The sequence below is a fragment of the Oryctolagus cuniculus genome, chromosome 9 (assembly GCF_051225735.1).
Source record: "Oryctolagus cuniculus isolate XC-2025 breed Fujian yellow rabbit chromosome 9, ASM5122573v1, whole genome shotgun sequence".
NCBI classification, from domain to species: domain Eukaryota; kingdom Metazoa; phylum Chordata; class Mammalia; order Lagomorpha; family Leporidae; genus Oryctolagus; species Oryctolagus cuniculus.
In genome coordinates, this window is record NC_142875.1 from 97,403,163 (window position 1) to 97,426,265 (window position 23,103).

General features: G+C 47.9%; 1 pseudogene; it reads right to left on the bottom strand.

Annotated features, from left to right (window-relative positions):
- Window positions 1-10,040: 10,040 nt before the first annotated feature.
- On the bottom strand, window positions 10,041-10,531 carry LOC100357386 (peptidyl-prolyl cis-trans isomerase A pseudogene; annotated as a pseudogene).
- Window positions 10,532-23,103: the final 12,572 nt, after the last annotated feature.

Sequence of the window (23,103 nt, forward strand, 5' to 3'; positions counted from 1 at the left end):
TTTTTTGTAAGTTTTTTTTTTTACTTTGAAAGTTGGAGTTACAGAGAAAGCGGAGAGAGAGAGAGAAATCTCCCATCTGCTGGTTCACTCCCCAGATGGCCTCAACAGCCAAGGCTGGCTCAGGCTGAAGCTGGGAACCAGGAGCTTCTTCCAGGTCTCCCATGTGGGTGCAGAGCCCCAATCTCTTGAGCCACCTTCCACTGCTTTCCCAGGCACATTAGCAGGGAGCTGGATCGGAAGTGGGTGCCACAACACCAGCCATTCTGTCCCCTTCTTAACTGTAGCCTTTGTAGGTTTGTCTTCTTTTGTTCATTTCTTAAATATCAATATCTGTGCAGATTTACTTTTTTTAAGATTTTTATTTCTTTATTTTAGAGGCAGAGTTACAGACAATGAGAGGGAGAGACAGAGAGAAATGTCTTCCATCCGCTGGTTCATTCCCCAGATGGCCGCAATGGCCGGAGCTGTGCTGATCCGAAGCCAGGAGCCAGGAGATTTGTCTGGTCTCCCAAATGGGTGCAGGGGCCCAAACATTTGGGCCATCTTCTACTACTTTCCCAGGCAGAGAGCTGGATGAGAAGAGGAGCAGCCGAGACTAGAACCAGCGCGCATACGGAATGCTGGCGCCGCAGTTAGAGGGTTAACCCACTGTGCCACAGCACCAGCCCCAGCTTTACTTTTGACTTACTTTTGCTTTTCTTGCTCTACATTTTCTCTCGGGGGTGATATTTCTAAGCCCAGATCCCAGCCGACCTTAATGGTCTGAAAGGAAGTCCTTGGATCGAGCTCTGATTGCTTGTCTGTAATTAGCACCTTTGACCTTCCTGCACCTTGTCATGCACATCCCACATACACCCCCACTCAGCCTGCACAACATTAAATTTGTCTTCACGCCTACATCTCTCCTCCCTTTCTGTGTGCTCTTGGGAAGCACACCATGTTCCATGCACTTGCGTTTGAGTTGCAGAACGCAGAATTATTCCAAAGACCTCCCTTTCACTCCTCCCCCAGATCTCACCCTTACTAATTTTATAAAGCTCTCCCATGAGGAGCACTCACAGCCCCTCCTCTTCATTCCCACAGCCAACCTGAGGAGGCCAGAATTCTGAGCTCCATGCCCAATGGTCATTCGAACATTAACCTTGGCATGTCTGTGAGGGGTGGTGCAGACAATGGCAATCCTCTAGCTGTTGGCCTCGAGGTACAAAGTGGATTCAGATGAGCCTTGCTTAATCACATGAGCCTCCTAAAAGCAGAGTTCTCTCCAGCTGCTATAAAACAGAAGGAAGTAGAAGGGACGTGAAGGACGTGAAGGATCTGATGTGCCCAGGCTGGTTTCAGAGAGAAGAGGGGGCCACGAGCCAAGGGATGCAGGCAGCCTCCCAAAGTTTTGAGTGCCCTGAGCCAGCAGCCAGTGAGAAACTGGGGCTTTAGTCTGACGGCCGAAAGGAGCTGTCAACAACCTGCCTGAGCTGTGCAGAACAGCTGGGCCCTTGGAGTTCTGCAGCTGCAGCCAGTGGCTGCATTCTACCCACTGCAGCATTGAGCAAGCAACACACAGGCTTAAACGTACCCCCGGGTCTGTCATCTGTGGACACTGGTTAAGTAGAATAGAAAACTAATACATGATTTCTTAGGATGAATTTTCTTCCTCTGGGCCTGGAGAATCGAAGGCTTCCTCACCTGCAGAGCGCCTTCCAAGCTAACCATGGCCAGAGCTGATTTTTTTCTATAGTTCAAACCTGGTGTCCTCCTTCTTCCTCCCTAACAGGTCAGAGGCTTGCAGAGGGGCCAAGCTCTTAGCCGGCCTCTTCTGGGTCCCGCAGGGCTGGACTTCTGCCAGGCAGCCTCCCTGGTTTACCTCCCACCCTTTGCAAGAGCATTTGTCTCGTGTTCCACAGGACGTCACTCTGAATGGAGAAGGCAGTGCCTTGCCCTTCAGGCATGTTGCTCCCCTGCCCGGGTGTCCTCACGTCCTCCTCTCCATCCAGGGGTTCCTCCTCACCTGTCAAAAGCCACCTCTCCCTGCCTGCCCCTGAAAAGCATTTCCTGACACATCCCATCTGACCTCGATATTTCTCTTTGCTGTTCTCATCGCCCCCACGTTGACATCTGTCATAAGGGCTGACGCTTAATATGTGAGGCTGTTCTAAGTTCTTCAATCTGTGAGTAAGTGTTCAGCTCATAATAAAGATTTTCAACTTGTTTTAACTGTGTGAGTCCATTACTGTGATCTCCAGTTTGCTGATGTGTGGGATGAGACTATTTCAAAAAGTTCATGGAAAGTGTAAGTAAAAGATGGGCTTATTTTGATGCAATAAAAAAAGTTGAAATCCATGCACATGAGAAATGTTCAAAAAGTTCACGGACATGTGTATTATGAGAAAGAACTATTCATAGGTTTAAAATTTCTTTGCTCCAAAAACAAATTGATCTTTTAATGATACTTCTCCACAAACTTCTTGAATACTCTTGTATTACCAAATAGATGCCTAATGAGCTTATTGAATGATGCATTCTATCCCACCAGACCCACAAGGAGCACTACCACAAAACTGAGATGATTGTTGATTGTAACCTTGGAAGAGCCAAGAGGAATAACAGCAGGTGTGAAAGGATATAGTTGCCCCCGAATGAGGAAGCACGGAATAGGAGTATCCACGGTGAAGTGGGACTGCTGGTGGTGTTGTCCTGAGTAGAGTTTTGTGTCAGTCATGTGGGAGGGAATGACGGACACTGGGGTCATTGAAGGCTCGACTGAGGAGGAAGGAATGACAGGAGGAGAAAGGGGAGTGCAGTGCAAAGCACATGAGATCAGGGAGCAGACAGATTTGACTGAAACAAGCAGGCCAGGTGATGAGGGGAAGGTTGTGAGCACCAGTAAGGCCTCTGATGTCAAACAGGGGCCAGTGATGGTGTCATAACCTGTGTGTCATGATGACAGGAGGGTGCTGGGTGTCCCAGAGTGGACACGAGTCCCTGATTCCTGGTCACATCTTTGTCCTTGGCCTCTCTCTTAAGAGCTTCATGCAATGCCTACCATGACTTCCTGTCCCTGTGGTTTTGCTCTGAGCTTACCTCTAGCTGCTTCTCCCAGAAGCCTTTGTGGCACTGAGTAACACCAGATCTGGACTCCTTGGTGGAGGGGTGCTGGGATGAAAGGATCTGTAAGAACCAGTGAGCAGAGGAAGGGTGGAGACCAACCTTGGCTCATGCATGGGAGGAAGTTTGTGGATGAGAGGCTCTTTGCTATGTTCAAAGACCCTGGATGGTTTGTGACTGTGAAAGAGATCTTCGATCACCGAGTTATTCGTGACTGAGTTTTGTGGTTTTTATTAGCCATCCTCATTTGATACACTTGGCCATCGATGAATGCATCCTACTTTAACTCCACCTGTTCATAAAGCTGCATTCAAGAAAGTAACAAGAAATGGAGAACCTCGTATCCGAGCAAGTCTTGAGCCTTCTGGGATATGGCTGTCACACCATAGGCTGGGACCTGCAGGCGTGGCCATGCTCACCGCCCTTCCCTATTGTTGAAAAAGGGTTTCTGATGTGGAATTCACAAAGCCCACATGGACTTAAAGGACTCAAAATCAGACCTAAACCCAGTGAGGAGAGGGATTCTAGAGGAATCTGTGCAGAGGTGAAACCCAGGCTGGCTCACTCTGACAAGCGGCTCTGTAGGATTAGCCAGGGCTCCTGGAGGGTGTGATTTCCACTTCCATGGTCTCTGTTCACCTGCCCCAGGTGCCACGCAGGGGCACTCTGCCTGACGTGAGGTTCTAAGGACAGTGGCTGGGGACCCCTTGATTTTGTGAAAAGAAAAACAGCAAGTTTCTGCTCTAGGGGGGGAAATGGTATAAGGAACCAATGCTGTGGCTCAGTTTCTAGTTCCCAAGTGACAGACGAAAAGATCAAGGTCATTTTCAGGAGAACTAGGAGGATATTGAATTCTCTCACTGAAACATTCATTTCAGTCAGGAAACCCAGCTCTGAAACTAAAAGACAATCTCTTAGGAAGGGTGTCATTTTCCCTCTGACTCCTTTTTCAAGCTTACAGAACAAATAGAATGAATGGCCAAATAACACCTGGACACCTTTTCATCTAATTTCACCATGTCTTAACATTTTGTGACGGACTGGGTTTTTAACATTCAGTATGTGATTCTTGGTTGGGTTGGCATTTGGATATTCACTTATCATTCAGTTATGTGTTTATCGGGTACACACAAGGGCTGTACCCCAACTGCAGTGTGCAGATAGAACAAAGAAGAACCTCCCACAATCCCCGTCTCTGTGGAGCTTACATCTATCCAGTGGGGAACAAAGACAGAACACAGTAAACAAGTAAACATGGCAGGAACACGGTGCAATTAGAGAGCATAAGGATGTAGCTGATTCTGTTGTAAATTCTCTCAAACAATATTTCAGCCATGCTCTGAAATTCAACCATGTTCATCAAGACACCTGTAAAGTCACTTTGGAGACAGCGGGAAGCCCTTTTTTTTTTTCAAGATTTATTTACTTATTTGAAAGGCAGAGTTACACATAGAGAAAAGGAGAGGTGGGGGGGGGTGTCTTCCACCCACTGGCTCACTCCCTAGTTGGGAGCCAGGAGCTTCCTCAGATCTCCCGTGTGGGTGCACGGGCCCAAGGACTTGCCAGGGCTAGGTGGGGAAGTCAGTCTAAATGGATCCTCTCTTCAAGAAGGGAAAGAGGAAGGCTGGAAGCAGGAGAGAGCTGCTTGGATTGCGGGAGCATTCCCAGCTGTTGACTCCAGCAACTCTGGACTCTGGGGAGGCCATCAGCTGAGAGGGAGATCAAAGGAAGGGGCAGGGCTATGGGGGTGGAGGAAGCTTGGAGTATTTATTCACTATGAGAACGCGGAGCAAAGCGACAGCCATTGCTGCTGCAGGGACTCAGAAACTCCCCCTTGATTGAGTCTGTAGGTGTCATGCAGGAAACTGCACCTGTGTTGGACCGGAAGGGATTGAAAATAGAAAGCCCAGCAGGTCACTGCCCCTGCTCCCACCTCTCTCCAGCCTCCCGCCATGGGAAGTCAAAATGAAAGAGGCACCTGTTCTGGTTAAAAATACACATGCTGGTTTTGTACCCCTGGGCTGTCTTTCTGTGAGGCCCCCTCAGGTACCCTGTGTGCCAAGACAGGAAGGGAGCCCGCCAGACACCAGGGCTGTGCTGGCTCCCAATGTGGGGCAGTGGACACCAGGTCTTGCATGGACCAGAGACCAGCATCTGTTTTTCACTCTGAATAGCAAATAGCGCGGTCCCTGGAGCCTTCTGCCCTGCAGAAATAAAGTCATCGTAGCTCATTAGAAAGAGGGAGACCTGAATGAATATTGAGTACAGTCTGTGTAGGTGCTTAATTAGAGTGAGCTTTAAAAATTCTTACTGTGGCTCACTGATTCAAAGGTATGAGAAGGGCTATATTTATTATTCGCTCCAGTCCCAGGTAGCTCATTAAGAAGAAAATGAAAGGTTCTAAATTTTAACGACCTTCCCTTCAGCTGAGGCTCTGTAGATGGACCGTGAAAGGCCTTTCCATTTAATTTATAGGAAAACGTTTCCCACGAGTAAGGGAGTGTGGCAGGGGGTGCTGGGCTGATGACAAATGGCCTTTGTGAATTAGGAAGGCAGCCAGGAAAGGAGACTCCACTCTCTCCACGTTCTACAATTGGGAGACACTTTATTTCTCTATTTCACTCTGATACGAGCCAGGCAGGGAGTTAATGAGGGACAAGTAGCTAAGAGATTCCAGTAATCTCTGTGCCACAGTTCTGCACCACTAAAATCCTACCCCCTCCTGTGCCAATTTGACACACTTACTTCCCATGATGCACCTGAACCTCCATGCCATGATGAACAGGTGTATGCTGGGATGTCATGAAACCTTCCCAGAGATCATCACATATCCTGAACCCCGCCCCAAAACAGCACCCCACGCATCTATTTCATCTATGGCACCACTCTATACTCGACAATGGGGCAACAAAACTGGGTGATCATGGTTTTCCACCTGAGGTGGCCCTTACTCACCTCCCAGTGTGTGCTCTCTCTAATTTCTTTAAGTAAGTGCTGCTCCCGTTCTTGTACTTGATGTCTCTGCTTTGAATTCATCCCTTATTCTGAGACAAGAAGCTGGAATAAATCCAGCTGGGACACCTTCGGAGCCCCCATGACCACCACGTGTGGTGGGAAACCCTACCCTCCTTTTCTCCTCACCCAGGTTCCCCAGAAATGATCCACTTGATATGAAACTCAGAACAGTATTCTGGGGGTGCTTGAAGATACAGAGATGAGAGTTCTTTTGTCCCCAAAGTCACTTAGCTTTCCACTAATGCTATAAGGTAGATTCCCAGAGTTGGAAAGATGATCTCAGGAAAAGCAATGAGAGGCAGACATTCTAGTTTGAATGGATAGCAAATCCTCTGTCAGCAGAGGTATGTCAGAGCCTACTCTGCCCAGGCACTTAACTATGTTGTTGGGGATTCAGAGATGAATATATGGGGGGCCCTCTCACAAGAGCCCAGGGAGCCCCCAAATCTATCCAGCAGTCCCTTCATGGAGCCAGTACTATGCTATGGAGGAACCAAGAAAAGAAGGTGGTAGTCCTTGCCTTTGAGCTTAGGGAGGGAAGATGTACAGGCAGGAATGTCATGGAGCAAGGCCAAACCCAGTGCACCTGCTCATTAATGCAGCTGGTGCGGTGCAAGGGGCAGAGAAACATGCTACAGGGTGATATAGGAAGAGGGAGGTGGGGAGGTGGAGGCTTTGAGCAGGAGATGCATCATGAATACATGATATATCTAGTGGGGCATGAAGGAGCCCACTGAAAGACTTTCCCCATAGGATCATTTTGCAAGAAATAATGAATTGGAGATTCATGGGCACTGTACCCTTGACTCTGCTACTCACAGCCGGATGACTTGGTTTCAAGTTTTATTTGTTTTTGCCATCCAAATGAAGATGTGGGACAGGATGAGATTTAGGTTTTCTTAATGCCATAAACTCATCCTCCAAGGGTCTTGGAAGACACAAAGTTCACTTGACTTCATTGGAATTGATGATCATATCTGACACAAACCCATGAAAGCTTCCTACAACTGAAGCAGAAAGAAAAAGACATGGGATTTAAAAAATGAGAAAAGACAGATGAAGTAGATGATGGGCTCAGATCATTCTGCTTCTGCCTACTTGTCATTTCCACTGGAGAAAACAGAGGTGAATAAATGGGCCAGTAACCAAGAAACGGAAAGGTCCTCAGCCGAACAGGAATGTGCACATTGAAAAGGCCCACAGAAAGTCAAGCCGTGTAGATGAAGAAAGCCCACATCTGACATTGTCCTGGTAAAAGCACAGAGGGCAAAGAACTCTACTAAGAGACTATTGGAACTCATAGAAGATTTTGGCAAAGTAGCAGGGTATAAAAATCAATGCACAAAAATCAACAGCCTTTGTATACACAGACAATGCCATGGCTGAGGAAGAACTTCTAAGATCAATCCCATTCACAATAGCTACAAAAACAATCAAATACCTTGGAATAAACTTAACCAAGGACGCTAAAGATCTCTACGATGAAAATTACAAAACCTTAAAGAAAGATATAGAAGAGGATACCAAGAAATGGAAAAATCTTCCATGCTCATGGATTGGAAGAATCAATATCATCAAAATGTCCATTCTCCCAAAAGCAATTTATAGATTCAATGCAATACCAATCAAGATACCAAAGACCTTCTTCTCAGATCTAGAAAAAATGATGCTGAAATTCATATGGAGGCACAAGAGACCTCGAATAGCTAAAGCAATCTTGTACAACAGAAACAAAGCTGGAGGCATCACAATACCAGATTTCAGGACATACTACAGGGCAGTTGTAATCAAAACAGCATGGTACTGGTACAGAAACAGATGGATAGACCAATGGAACAGAATAGAAACACCAGAAATCAATCCAAACATCTACAGCCAACTCATATTTGATCAAGGATCCAAAACCAATCCCTGGAGTAAGGACAGTCTATTCAATAAATGGTGCTGGGAAAATTGGATTTCCACGTGCAGAATCATGAAGCAAGACCCCTACCTTTCACCTTACACAAAAATCCACTCAACATGGATTAAAGACTTAAATCTATGACCTGACACCATCAAACTATTAGAGAGCATTGGAAAAACCCTGCAAGATATAGGTACCAGCAATGACTTCTTGGAAAACACCCCAGAAGCACAGGCAGTCAAAGCCAAAATTAACATTTGGGATTGCATCAAATTGAGAAGTTTCTGTACTGCAAAAGAAACAGTCAGGAAAGTGAAGAGACAACCGACAGAATGGGAAAATATATTTGCAAACTATGCAACTGATAAAGGGTTGATAACCAGAATCTACAAAGAAATCAAGAAACTCCACAACATCAAAACAAATAACCCACTTAAGAGATGGGCAAAGGACCTCAATAGACATTTTTCAAAAGAGGAAATCCAAATGGCCAACAGACACATGAAAAAATGTTCAAGATCACTAGCAATCAGGGAAATGCAAATCAAAACCACAATGAGGTTCCACCTCACCCCAGTTAGAATGGCTCACATTCAGAAATCTACCAACAATAGATGCTGGAGAGGATGTGGGGAAAAAGGGACACTAACCCACTGTTGGTGGGAATGCAAACTGGTAAAGCCACTATGGAAGTCAGTCTGGAGATTCCTCAGAAACCTGAATATAACCCTACCATTCAACCCAGCCATACCACTCCTTGGAATTTACCCAAAGGAAATTAAATTGGCAAACAAAAAAAGCAGTCTGCACATTAATGTTTATTGCAGCTCAATTCACAATAGCTAAGACCTGGAAGCAACCCAAATGCCCATCAACAGTAGACTGGATAAAGAAATTATGGGACAGGTACTCTATAGAATACTATAGAGCAGTCAAAAACAACGAAACCCATTCATTTGCAACAAGATGGAGGAATTTGGAAAACATCATGCTGAGTGAATTAAGCCAGTCCCAAAGGGACAAATATCATATGTTCTCCCTGATTGGCGACAACTAACTGAGCACCAAAGGGGAAACTTGTTGAAGTGAAATGGACACTATGAGAAACAGTGACTTGATCAGCTCTTGTCCTGACAGTTGATGTACAATGTAATACTTTATCCATTTTAGTATTTTTTTTGTTCTAGTACCATTGGTTGAACTCTGTAATTAACACACAACAGGAGTCACTGTGCACTTACTCCTCATGTAGGATCTCTGTCCTTAGCGTGCTGTACATTGAGACTTAATGCTATAACTAGTACTCAAACAGTATTTTTCATTTTATGTTTCTGTGTGGGAGCAAACTGTTGAAATCTTTACTTAATGTATGCTAAACTGATCTTCTGTATATAAAGAGAATCGAAAATGAATCTTGATGTGAATGGAAGGGGAGAGGGAGTGGATAAGGGGAGGGTTGCAGGTTGGAGGGACGTTATTGGGGGGAAGCCATTGTAATCCATATTCTGTACTTTGGAAATTTATATTCATTAAATAAAAGTTAAAAAAAGAATTTTTTTTATTTAAAAGGCAGAGAGAGAGAGGGCGAGAGAATACCTTCTATCAGCTGCTTCACTCCTCAAATAGCCACAAAGGCCTGGACCTCCCAAGCCAGGGTCTCCCCCACAGGTTGCAGAGGCCCACGCACTCTGCTGCTTTTCAAGGTGTACTGTCAGAGAGCTGCTGAGTCAGAAGTAGAACAGCTGAGATCAGAACCGCTGCTCATGTGGGATGCTGACATTGCAGGCAGCAGCTTAACCTACTGTGTCCCCCAATCATATCCTCTCTCTCTCTCCCTTTGACAGACAGCTTGCTATTTAGTTTTTGATTTCATACTCCTCACTTCAATTCTGCAACCCTGCCAGACCTAAAGAGCTGCAGTGAGCACACATCACAGGGTATCACAAGCAGGTGGGATGGCAGGTGCACTCTCCCAGAGCCACAGAAGGAATGGGCTGGCGTTAAGATAAAGCAGAAATCAGATGTGTGAGAGCTGTCCACAGTTGTCAGTGGTCATCTTCATGCTGGTCTTGCCATTCTTGGACCCAGCCCACCCCATGGCTTCCATGCTACTTGTGCCCTCTTTCACTCTGCCAAAGACCACATGCTGGCCATTCCACCCTTCAGTCTGGGCAGTGCACGTGAAAAGCCGGGAACCGTTTGTGTTGGGTCCAGCGTTTGCCATGGCAAACTTCAGGATGAAGTTCTCATTATTGAATTTCTCTCCATAGATGGACTTATTCCTAGAGCTGTTATGGCATGTGGAGCCACTGCCCTCCGCGTAAACCCTGGAATGATCCTAGAAAAGCAGGAAACCTTACAACCAGACCCTTCCTCTCCGATGCTCAGAGCACAGAAGTTTTCTGTTGTCCTTGAAATTCTGGAAATAACTCAAAGGAGGCAGCTCAAAGGCTCACCATGGATATCGATATCGAAGAACATAATGGGGTTGAACACGGCCAATAGCAAGCAGGTGCAGGTGAGAATGACATCTTTAAAGCCCCAATCATCTTTTGAAAGCCTCACCTTGGAGCCAGCTTAACCTGCCACCTGCGACACTGGCACCTCATAGCAGAGTACAGATTCAAGTCCCAACTGCTTTGCTTCCAATTCAGCTTCCTGGGAAAGCCACAGAGGATGTTCCAAGGGCTTGGACCACTGCCACTCATGTGGGAAACCCAGATGGAGTTAGATGCTCCTGGCTTCAGCCTGGCCCAGGCCTGGCTGATGTGGTCATCGGGGGAATGAACCAGCTGATGGAAAATCCCTTTCTCTAACTCTTCATATCTCTGTGTCACTCTGGTTTTCAAATAAACAAAATAGATTTTTTTTCTTTGACAGGCAGAGTGGACAGTGAGAGAGAGAGACAGAGAGAGAAAGGTCTTCCTTTTTCCGTTGGTTCATCCCCCAATGGCCGCCGCGGCCGGTGCACCGTGCTGATCCAAAGGCAAGAGCCAGGTGCTTCTCCTGGTCTCCCATGCGGGTGCAGGGCCCAAGCACTTGGGCCATCCTCCACTGCACTCCCGGGCCACAGCAGAGAGCTGGCCTGGAAGAGGGGCAACCGGGACAGAATCCGGCACCCTGACCAGGACTAGAACCCGGTGTGCCGGCGCCACAGGCAGAGGATTAGCCTATTGAGCCGCGGTGCCAGCCAACAAAATAAATCTTTTAAAAAAAAAGTCTCACCTCAACACTGTTGCCCCAGGTATTAAGTTTATAACGCTTGAACTTGAAGGTATGTAATCAAACTGTGGCAGGCTGCTATAGCAAAGTACTGCAGACTGGATGGCATGTTCCAAAACCTATTTGTAACAGGTTGGGAAGTGCAAGATTAAGGTGCAGGTAGATTCAGTGGCCTGTGGGTGTCCACTTCTTGGTTCGTAGTATCTTTCTCTGCTTTCCCAAGTGCATTAGCAGGGAGCTAGATCTGAAGTGAAGCAGCCAGGACTTTAACCACACTGGGGCTCTGATATGGGTTGCCAGCATCGCAAGGAGAGGTTTAACCTTCTATGCCACAATGCCCAGTTCAATTCTTTTTTAAATATTTCTGACCTGCAGTCGGTTAAATCCACAAGCATGGAACTCACAGAAATGAAGGGTCACCTATACGGAAATCCAAAGGCAGTCAGCCTGGCTTGTGACCTGGGCACTTTCAATTTATTTGAGATGGAGAGAAGCAGAAGGTGACAGAGAGGGTACTCCCATTTGCTAGTTTGCTCCCCAAATGCCCACGACAATCAAGGCTGGGCAAGGCCAATGCCATGAGCCATGAACTCAGTCCTGGTCTTCTCCAGGGTGGCAGGAGCCCAATTACTTGAGGCATCCCCTGCTGCCTCCCACAAGGCACTTTAGCAAGAAACTAAAATCAGGAGTGGAGCTGAGCACCGCAACGTGGGTGAGGATGTCTTAACCTGCGTCCGACCACTAGGCTGAAGCCTGCCCCAGTGCTGGTATTTTTAAAAGCTCCCTTGGGGATTTTAAGGCTGCAGCCCAGGTTGAGAAGCGAGAGCTTGGAGGAAGAAGGCAATTAAGCATGTCACTGATGGCGGCCCGCATTGGAGGAAGAAAGTGAAAAAAGTATCTTAGCTGTGCTGAGGAGGCATGCCTTCAGCGATGTATGCCTTGAATGATGCATCCTGTGGGTTTTAAAACATGAATCAGATTTTCTAAATAAACGCTTAGTCAAATACCCACAGATAGCTGAAAGCAACCCTGGGGTGGAGAGAAAAAATGGAACAGGTTTTCATTTGTCTTATTTAGCAGCTGCGATTTGCACTGATCAGTCACTCCTTCCTCTGGACATCAGTCAGAAACTGATGGACAGCTCAATCCTCCAGGGTCTGGGGTTATGGAAGAAGACTCTGGCTAAGCACACACAGTTCTTAAACCCCTGTGCAAAGTGTGTTTGAAATGCAAATTCCCCACACACCTCCATGCCTAAAGATTTGGAGGGCAGCTTGGAAGTCTGGCCCTGGCACATCTCACAAACTTCCCAGGTCCTTAGGAGACAAAGCCATTGTCAGTGGCTCTGCCTTGAGAAACGCTGATTTAAGGACTGGGGATGAATGCTTAATGTGTTTGGATTTCTTAAGAGCACTCTTAACTGACCCTATCAGCATCCGGTGTAAAGGGTAGTTATAATTTAATGGAAACTGGAGTGAGGAAAATCAATTCCTAGGGCTGCAATCTAAGTGTGCGTCTGGAGCAAGTGCAGAGGGCGCCCCCTTAGGGAAGACTTCACACATTACACAACTGGCGCTGGTGCCTGGGTGCATGGCTTGGGCCTGAATGGTTCAAGGCTGCCCACTGCCTGCAGCACTGTCAGAAATGCTGAACACACTGGAGTGTGGGGCCCAGGGCATCCCACCGCACCTTCACCCGGGACCCTCAAGGTCTGCACAGGGCCCTGCAGAAGTGGAGATACCCCACTCTCCATCACCATTCAGAGAGGGATGCGATCGTACTCTGTCCTGTGCTACACAGACAGCCTACACTACCACAAGAGCACCAGCAAATCTGCTTCACAGAAAAAATCAGGCATTAGCTTTCTACAAACACGATTTCCACTGAGCATCATTTAACTGTAAATATTGGAAAAGAGTGCATATCTTGCATGGTGTCAAGCTGAATTAAGTTTAACCTAAAGCTGCCTCCATACATATTTTCAGTGTAGCCTAGAGGTTTCTCCCTGCACTGTGAACTGCAACCTAACCTGCGAGTAAGCAGACTGTAACCTACTCTCATAGCTTCTTGCTGAGTCTCAGCCAATCACAAGCATCCAGCTGTTCAAATCATGTTCAAATAAGGCAGCAGAGGGCAGCAACCAATCAGGCTGGCTCTACCTCACTTCGTTTTCTGTGGTTGCCTTATTCCAGACACCCAGATAAAGCCAATTAAGCTCTTCAAAGCCATATTTGTTGCAATTTTGCCTTTTGACAATGGTCCTGAGCATAAGTATGTTGGACTAAAGAGAGCGGAATGAGATTGACAATGGGAGTCAAGGCAGTGGGCGAGGCGAGCCAGTCCCAGTGATCCCACCAAAAATGGTTCTTCTTGGCATCCCACTTCTCTCTCATTGAAAAGGCTCAAGCTACCTTCTGCTATCTGCCTCTGCATCGTTAGTGCTAAGCTGATCTAGTGCCCAAGCTTTAAGCTGAAGAGTAATGCTATATGTGATACATGGGGTATTCCAATTGTGTTCCAAATGGTTGCACTGTTCTGTTCTCACCAGCAGTCTAAGAGAGCTCTGGTTTCTTTTTAAAAAAATAGATTTGCTTATCTACTTGAAAGGCAGAGTTATAGGAAGATAGGGGGAAGGAGAGATGGAAAGAGAGAAAGGTCTTCCATCTGCTGGTTCACTCCACAAATGGCTGCACCTGTCAGGGCTGGGCCAGGCCAAAACCAGGAGCCAGGAGCTTCATCCTGGTCTCCCACACTGATGCAGGGGCCCAAGGATTTGGGCCATCTTCCACTGCTTTCCCAGGTCATAGCAGAGAGCTGGATTGGAAGTGGAACAGCCAGGTCTTGAACCGGCACCTATATGGGATGCCAGCACTGTGGGCAACAGCCTAACCCACTACGCCACAGTGCCGGCCCCAGTAGCACGTAATTTTAAACTGACTTTAATGGCACAACTTCCTCTTCCTGTTACTGAGTTGTAGGTGTTCTTTACATGTTCTAGCTACAAGTGCCTTAACAGACAGGAGATTTTCAAGCATTTTCTCCAAATCTGTGTGTTATATTTTCACTTCCTTGATAGCATAATTTGCAGTGGTAAACATTTTAATTTTTATGAAGTCAAATTTGTCTAATTCTTCTTTTGTTGCTTGTGCTTTTAGTGTCATTCTTAAGCCACTGTCTGACCAAGGATCATGAATATTTACTCACGCATTTTCTTCTAAGAGTTTTATGGTTTTAGCTCTTACCTCTGCATCTATGCTCTATTATGAGTTGATTTTTATGTATCATGTAAAGTAGAAAGCCACCTTTATTCTTTTGCATATGGGTGTCATTGTTTCAGCAGCATTTATGGAAAAGACTCTTCTTTCTTCATTGAATTGCCTCAAAATCTTTGTAAAAAAAGAAATTGACCATCGGTATAAGGACTTACTTCTGGACTCTTGATTCTAGTCCATTGATTGTCTATCCTATGCCAATACTACACTATCTTAATTACTGAATAATAAGTTTTGAAATCTGGAAATATAAGGCCTCCAACTTTGTTTCTCCCTTCAAGATTGCTTCAGCTATTTGAGGTCCCTTAGGAATTTTAGGATTGGCTTGTTAATTTCTGCAGGAAAAGCCATCTGAGAAGTTAAACGTGCAGATCCACCAGGCAATGTTATCATTCTGATGGTGTTAAGTCTCACCATCCCAGTCCCGACAGAGTCATTTCATACATCTATTTATCACCCATCACTGACTACCTCAAGAAGGATGTAGAGTTCAAATCCACAATTTTCCTTTTGTCTTATTTTAGGCTGCAGCTCCAGAAAACAGTAAAAGCAGCCTTGAACAATGTGAACAGCTGATTCACCTCAGTTTTCTTAAGAAATTTTGGAAGGGTGGACATTGTGGCATAGTGAGTAAAGCTGTCACCTGTGATGTCAGCATTCCCTACTGTGTCCTGGATGCTCCACTACTGATCCTGCCAATGGCCTGAGAAAAGCAGCAGAAGATGGTCCAAGTGTTTGGGCCCCTACCACCTACGTGGGAGACCCTGATGAAGCTCCTGGCTCCTGGCTTTGTTTTGGCCCAGCGCTGGTCATTGTGCCATCTGGGGAGTAAACCAGTGGATAGAAGATCTCTCTCTCTCTCTCTTCTGTGTGTATATGTGTGTGTGTGTGCATGTGTGCATCTCCCCCTCTCTACAACTCTTTCAAAATCTTTGAAAACCTTCAGGCTTTTGATGTTTTGGATTTCACCTGTGCCTGGCGCTGTGGTGTAGAAAGCCAGTTTATGGTGGACAAGCTGCAAAATCATATTAAAGTATAGCTGCTTTATTCTTCACCCCAGACATTGTGGTCCTTGTCACCAATCTATTCCAGATCCATCTTTCTCAGCCCAAGGAGAAAATTTCTTTCCCTGGAAAAACATTGGCCCTGAACATCAACAGGAAGTTTGCTGGAATGAGGACAAAAAGTCAGATAGAGAGGCCGGCGCTGTGGCTCACTAGGCTACTCCTCCACCTTGCAGCACCAGCACACCGGGTTCTAGTCCCGGTTGGGGCACTAGATTCTGTCCCGGTTGCCCCTCTTCCAGGCCAGCTCTCTGCTGTGGCCAGGGAGTGCAGTGGAGGATGGCTCAAGTGCTTGGGCCCTGCACCCCATGGGAGACCAGGAGAAGCACCTGGCTCCTGCCTTCGGATCAGTGTGGCACCGGCTGCGGCGGCCATTGGAGGGTGAACCAACGGCAAAAGGAAGACCTTTCTCTCTGTATCTTTCTCACTGTCCACTCTGCCTGTCAAAAAAAAAAAAAAAAAAGTCAGATAGAGATTAAGGGCAAGCCACTTCCTGAGCCAGGAGTAGCTGTTCTTGCCTGTATTCTTGCCTGTATTTTAATGAAACAAGACTCTGAGACACAGAAGGTGTAAAGTTGGTTTAATTTGTAGAAACCAGTTACTAACCCCATCAGGAAGTGCTGACTCGTGTCTTGCACTCAACCATGGCGGCTTGTACAACTGCAGACCTCTCTCCCCTGGAGCCCCTCCCTCCCAAAAGCAAACCACTTGGGATTCTTGGCATGGGGTCTTCTTACCCAGGCTTTGAGCCTTTATCCCCTTATCCAGGTGCCCCTGGGATGGTGTGGAAGGAGGCCTCTCCCCTGCAACCTATTGGGACCCACGAGGAGAGCTTGGCAAGGAGGCTCCCTTCAAGGGGGCAAACTAATGAGGTGTTGTGAGTCCAGGTCAGCAGGGTTTAGACGAGCAAGAGCAGAGCCTCTTGGAGCAGGGCCTGGGTCCTTTTGACTCTTGATTCTGCTCCAAGCTCTCAATTGGAGCTGAATATTTGGGATCCGGCCACAAGCACTCCTGAGAATTTCTTAAAGTTCAAGTCCATCACAATGACCAGATATGCGTGGCCCCTGGTTATTTCTGTGACAACAATGATGACTTTTTTTTTTTTTTGACAGGCAGAGTGGACAGTGAGAGAGAGAGAGAGACAGAGAGAAAGGTCTTCCTTTGCCATTCGTTCACCCTCCAATGGCCGCCGCGGCCGGCGCGCTGCGGCCGGCGCATTGCGCTGATCCGATGGCAGGAGCCAGGTCCTGGTCTTCCATGGGGTGCAGGGCCCAAGCACATGGGCCATCCTCCACTGCACTCCCTGGCCACAGCAGAGAGCTGGCCTGGAAGAGGGGCAACCGGGACAGAATCCGGCGCCCTGACCGGGACTAGAACCCGGTGTGCCGGCGCCGCTAGGCGGAGGATTAGCCTAGTGAGCCGCGGCGCCGGCCCAATGATGACTTTCTTTTATCCTCTGAAAGTAGGATCTGGGGGAAAGGTGAGACTGGGCATTGGAGGTTTGAGGTCAGAAGTTAGGGGTCCGGCTTGTCCTTTGCCTTCTCCTCTCCAAGCCTCCCCAGTCTCCTGCTGGAGCTCCACCTCCACGTCAGATTAGGGAATGCAGGCTTGTAAGAGGAGCTGCAGACCCTCTGACGTTGGCAGAGTTGAGTGGGCTGCTGTCTGAAGAGCAGCAGAGAGCAGAATTATAAGTAAAAGAAAATAGCTATGACATCCTACCGGAATAGAACTTGTATGGATAATTAATACTTTTTCAGACACCAATCCACAGCCTAAGCATTTTCCAAATCAACCTCTTTTGAATTTTCCACCTTGGCTTTCATAAAACTTGTAGTTATATAGGAGGAACCAGATTATTCAACCAACAGTGAGCAAGTTCTAGGTGCCAAAACCCACTGGGTCCCCAGAAGTGAGCAGAGCAACAGACATGGTGCTCCTCTAAGGCAGCCAGGGCTCTACAGACAAAAACGAGCACAGAACGACATAAGGGCGGTGAGAACAGAGGCCAAGGCAGGGTACGAAATGCTCTCCGAAAAGGAAGAGCTTATATTCAGGGAGATCCCCAAAGCATGTGATTTGTGCGGAATATCTGGTACAATCCCCAAGGGCACGTATTCATATTCTCAAAATGGAGTGGCACTGAGACTGCCAGAGGCTGGGTTAGCTGCCCAGGGCACAGCCTGGCTCAGTTCCGGGTCATCGAAGTCTGAAGCCTGTGTCCCCCTCACTCTGCCTCCAACACTCTTCCCCCTGGCCCCTACCTGCTGCACCTCATCTCTCAGTGAGCCCACAGGCAGGGAACATCCAGAGGCTTCCACAGGGCTGTGTGTAGGGCAGTGCTCTCTGAGTATGCAGGAGGAAGTGAAGGCAGGCTCCAACTGAGGTTCCAAAGAGGAGTAGGAGAGCCAGACCTTGTCCCAAGGTCAGGACCATTGGGGCAATCCCTGCCTGGTCTCTACGAGTGAGGGTTTGGCTTTTTGTTTGTTTGCTTTGCTACTTTACCTAAAATACTTTCAGGAGTTTCTGAAGAAGGAAGTTGCAGCTCAGAGGTTCACAGTCCAAGGTCAGCCAGGTCAGGCACCTGTGAGAATGGCCTAAGGCACAGTCTGAGCAATGGTGAGCCAGGAAGCAGAGAGACACAGGTCACTGTCTCTGCTCTTGTCATCAAGCCTCTCCTGGGAGCTGCCTTCCACCCACAGGCCTGCCCCTAGTGACCTAATGACCTCCCACCAGGCCCAGATGCCATAATTAGATCAGGTCACCCCTTTCATCCATCCACCATTAATACTAATCCATGAACCGTTAACCTCAGACTTTGGGACTTAAACACAAGCAGGAGTTTGGGGATGCAAGCCTGCCAGAACCATACTCAGTCCTGCCCTCCAGATGGTGCACACTCCTGCCCCCAGGAATTCCGGAAGCTTCTCCCAAGGAGCGGCTCCACCCTGCCCCCTCCTTACCAGACAGTGGCTGGGCTTCAGGCACCTGCTGCATCTGATGAACTGCTGCTGTTTTTGAACTTCTCTTTTCTGTGCCCTTTGCAGCTGACAGGTGAAGAATTGCTGTCCTTCCAGCTGTCCGTTCGCTGTGAGATGGCAGACCTGCTTATCACCTGGGTGCTCCATCTGAAACCCTGCCGGGGCCACTTTTCCGGGCCTGCTGTATACATGTGGACACCCGAGGGTACAGAAAGGACAGGCATCCGTGTTAGGGGGATGGCAGGGGCTCAGCTGGGGGCCTTTGGAAACCAGATCTGGGGCCCTGAGTCAGTGCAGAAGAAGCAGCTTTGCAAGCTGTCTGGGGCTGTCACGTCCTCAGCTCTTGAACACTCTCACTACCCATGAGCCGCGACTTCACAGGAAAATAAAGCCAGCTCAGGGCATGACGTTCAGTAACTGCCTTGCCCAGAAGAGATTCATATTCTGCGTGGTCTCTAAGCACTGGAGCAGCTTCCCCTTGCCCGTTGCTAACACAGCTGTGACCCAGTGTGTGAGAGGGAAGATGCTCCCACCAGGGAGCCAGCGAGGTTTTCTGGGCAATGTGGGCACCCGGGGCTGCAGTCACCCAGGGGCGCTGATTTTAACATTGGAACACCCCCTTCCAACAGCAGGGCATCGACCAGGTGTCCTGACTGCCCCAGCTTTCATCTCTGCTGCCTGGAACTCACTCTCACATGTGAGCAGTTCTTGTCAGCTTTCATCCATCCCAGAGCCCAAAGCCACATGCCTGGTGTTTTGGAGAGGAGCCTGCACTTGCAAGCTTGTTCCTGGGCATTGCGGCACCACAGGTGCATCAGGCAGTGGCCCCCCAAAGCTGCAGCAGCTCTCCTGCCTGGGGACAAGTCCAGGTGTGCAGGAGGCTGTGGCCAAGAGGACACTGGCTCCCAGGACCCAAATTAGGACTGCGCCACCTCTGCCTCTTATCTTCTGCCTGATCTTGTGTCTCAAAATACCACATTGTCTGTCGGCTTTCCAGGTTTGATGGAACAACACAGACACAGCTTTGAACTTCACACACTGTGCTTTTGTGTTTACCAGCTTCAAAAACAGGGCAGCAGGAACGAGCTGGCAGAAAGAGACTCAGTCCTCCTGGAGTCTGTGTTTAGTCTCAGCTCCCATTCTGGCTTTTCCCTTCTCCGCAGAGGTTCCTGACACAGACCATGTGGCTGCCTTAGTTCTCTGAGTGCCATGGCCTGTGTTCAGTGCTGTGGACAGAGCAGCTCCATCAGGGAGCATGGTGCTGCCAGCTCAGTCCAGGATAGAGTGGGGAGGGCAATCAGGAGGCTGCCCCAAGAACACCTGCAGAGCCCTGGACCAGGTTGAAGGTGGGGAGTTCCAGCACAGAACCACCTGCAGGATGACAAGCACACGACGGGCAGGTAGCAGGAAGTGGCAAACACGACAAGTGACTCACGATGCACATTTCCACCCTTTCAGCTGACAATGATGGCTAAGATGTGGGACCTTCCTCACAGTGTGAAAGCTGAAACTGTGCCTACTGGAGCTTATGGGTCAGCAAGTGTGCCAAGGATCACTCATAATGATCTGGCTTATTCTGAGCCTGCCGGGTATTGCCTTCTGCTGTTGTCATTGCTGCAAGGACTGGACCACAACCTTTATTCAGCCGGTATCATTCCTTGCAACTGCCATTGTCTTCTACGGAAGCTGCATGGCATTTCCCTTAGGTGGCCGGTCTACGTAGCCCACTGGCTTTCTGTCCTGCAGTTTTGCCCAGAAGTGACACTGGCATGGGTGATATGGGGTTTGCCCCCTCCCCTCGCTTGCACACATCACATTGAGAACGTGGTCATGAATATGCATCCTAATTAAAATCTAGAGAAATGATTTTCTCTTGTGACTGTAGCAGTATCTGCAAATGCAACTCCCAGGCTATGTATGCTGTCATCCTGCTTTTCAAATGTTAAAAATATAAGTGTGAAAGTGTGATGATGCCCGGGGCTGGGAAGGCAGAATGATTTCATCTCCATATCAGTTCTGAGATTGATTATGGTTGCCTGGAGCTCTCACGATTGACAGGCTGAGTCCCAGCTCCTACAGGCAAGAGCTCATGATTGATTAGTCACTCCTGCCATGGGAGCGGGGTGGGACAGAAGGATTGGTGCATAATGTGTTGCACTACTTTGGGTGATGGTGCAGATTCTAATGTGTGCTCTGAGTTAGCAATGACCAAAGAATTTTGTCACTAGATAGACTGAATCCTTATCAATTAAGGGTGGGCAAAAAAGAGGCCAAGGCATTGTGGATGCTGGGGAGTGAATGTCTTCTCCAAGATTCATGGGGTTGAATTTGACAGGTTGAATACACTGCTGAGTATTAAGAGGGTGGAAACTGAACCTGCCTTTGGGCCTTTGGAAAGGGATTGGTCCTCTGGGTAGAGCCCCATGCTTCAAGCCTGGTGGCTTTATCAGAAGAGGGAGAGAGACCACAGACACAAGCTCTCTGTCTCTTGCCATTTGATGACCTGCATGGCCTTGGGACTCCACCAGAAGGAAGGCTGCCACCAGATGTGACTCCTCCACCTTGCATCTCCAGAACCATGAACCAAAATCAACCTTTTCTACCGGAAACTCAGCCAGTCTGTGGTATGTGCTGCCGGCATCAGAACATGGACGAATACAGTGGCCATACCTGGAAATCGTGAAGTTTCCCAATGGGACTGGTGATCCAGAAGCAGAAGCTTTGTGTCTGAGTCCCATCCAGCACCAGCAGGTGGCTCTGAGGCTCCATTTCTCCATCCCTAACGTGGAACAAGCCATTTCTACCTTCCTGGATGGTTGTGAAAATAAAGACTCGCATGCATAAGGTTTCAGGGAACTACGTCGAGTCCACAGAGCTCTGAGTGGCTGAGGAATGCAGAGCTCTGGCTAACAAAGCATTTTGGGTCTCACCGCCATAACCGAATGCAGTCAGAAGACCTAAGCACCTAATCCAGCTTAGACACATCCTGCCTGGGGATCCTACAAAGCCTGCCTCTCTGACTTCATGTCTACAAGGTCCGCATTCTGTGACATGCAGTGAATAGTGACACTCCCAACCATAAGAAAATCCCACGACAGTGCCTGGCTCACAGTAGGTACTCAAAAACAATGATACATGAAACCCTTAATTTCTGGGGCTGGCATTGTGCTGCCTCTGATGCTGGCAGCATCAGAGCACTGGTTGTGTCTTGGCCGCTCCACTTCTAATCCAGCTCCCTGCTAATGGCCTGGGAAAAGCAGTGGAAGATGGCCCTAGTGTTTGGGCACCTCCATTCCATGTGGCAGACCAGACAAAAGCTTGTGGCTTCAGCCTGGCTCAATCTTGGCTGTTGTGGCTATCTGGGGAGTTGAACTAATAGATGACAGCGCTCTCTCTGTCTGTCTGTCTCTCTCTCTCTCTCTCACTCTTGACTTTCAAATAAATAGATAAATCTCTAAAACCCTTATTTTCTTACTTTTCCCTTTTTCTGTTATTCATTTTAGTTGTGAGAGAGGAGATAGCTCCCATCTGCTGCCCCCCAAATTCCCACAATTGCCCTGAAGCTGGGTGCTGGGATTTCAATCCAGGTTTCCAAAATGGGTGCTATGGACCCAATCACTTGAGCCATCAATACTGCCTCCTGGGGTGAGCATTAGTGGGAAGCAGAGCTAGTGTCAAACCCGGGCTCTCTGATGTGGGATGTGAGTTTCTTAACAGCTGCTCCAAACGCCCACACCTAAGTTCTTCAAACTTGTATTTGGTAATAGATTTTATTTTTGCAGCAATTTCAGACTTAAAGAAAAAAAAACTGAGGCTCTAGTACAAAGAGTTCCCATGTCCCCGGCCCACAACTTTCCTAGTTATTAATGTCTTAGGCTGGTGTGGTACATCTACAACTGATGAGCCAATATTGGCTTATCACGATTAACTGAAGTCTGTAGTTTACTCAGATTTCCTTAGTATTTCCCTCATGCCCTTCTGTTCCAGACAGGGCCCACCTTACACTTGGTCTTCGTATCCCCTTGGGTACCTATAGTCTGGGACAATTTCTCAAACTCTCCTATTTGGATGACCTTGGGGTCTGAGGAGCACTGGACTGTGCTGTGTAAGATGCCCTCTATCACTGCTGTCTGAGTCTTCTTGCGATTGGGCTGCAGTTATGAGTTTTCTAGAGGAAGATCATGGAGGGAAGGTGCCCTTCTCAGCACATCATAGCAAAGGCAGGTGCACAATTTATCCCTCTTCATGTTGACCTTGACTGCGGGGCCACACACCTTACACTGGGTGATTTATAGGAGAAATGTATTCCTCACTTTTCTAGAGGTTGAGAAGTCCATGACAAGGAACCAGCTGATTCAGTGACTGCAGAGCACTGCCCTCTGCTTCCAGATACACCTGTTGTTGTGTCCTCAAATGGCAGTGGATACAGACATGTGTCTCCATGTGACAGAAGGTGGAAGGGCCTTTGGCTCTTTTTTTTTTTTTTTTTTTGACAGGCAGAGTGGACAGTGAGAGAGAGAGAGAGACAGAGAGAAAGGTCTTCC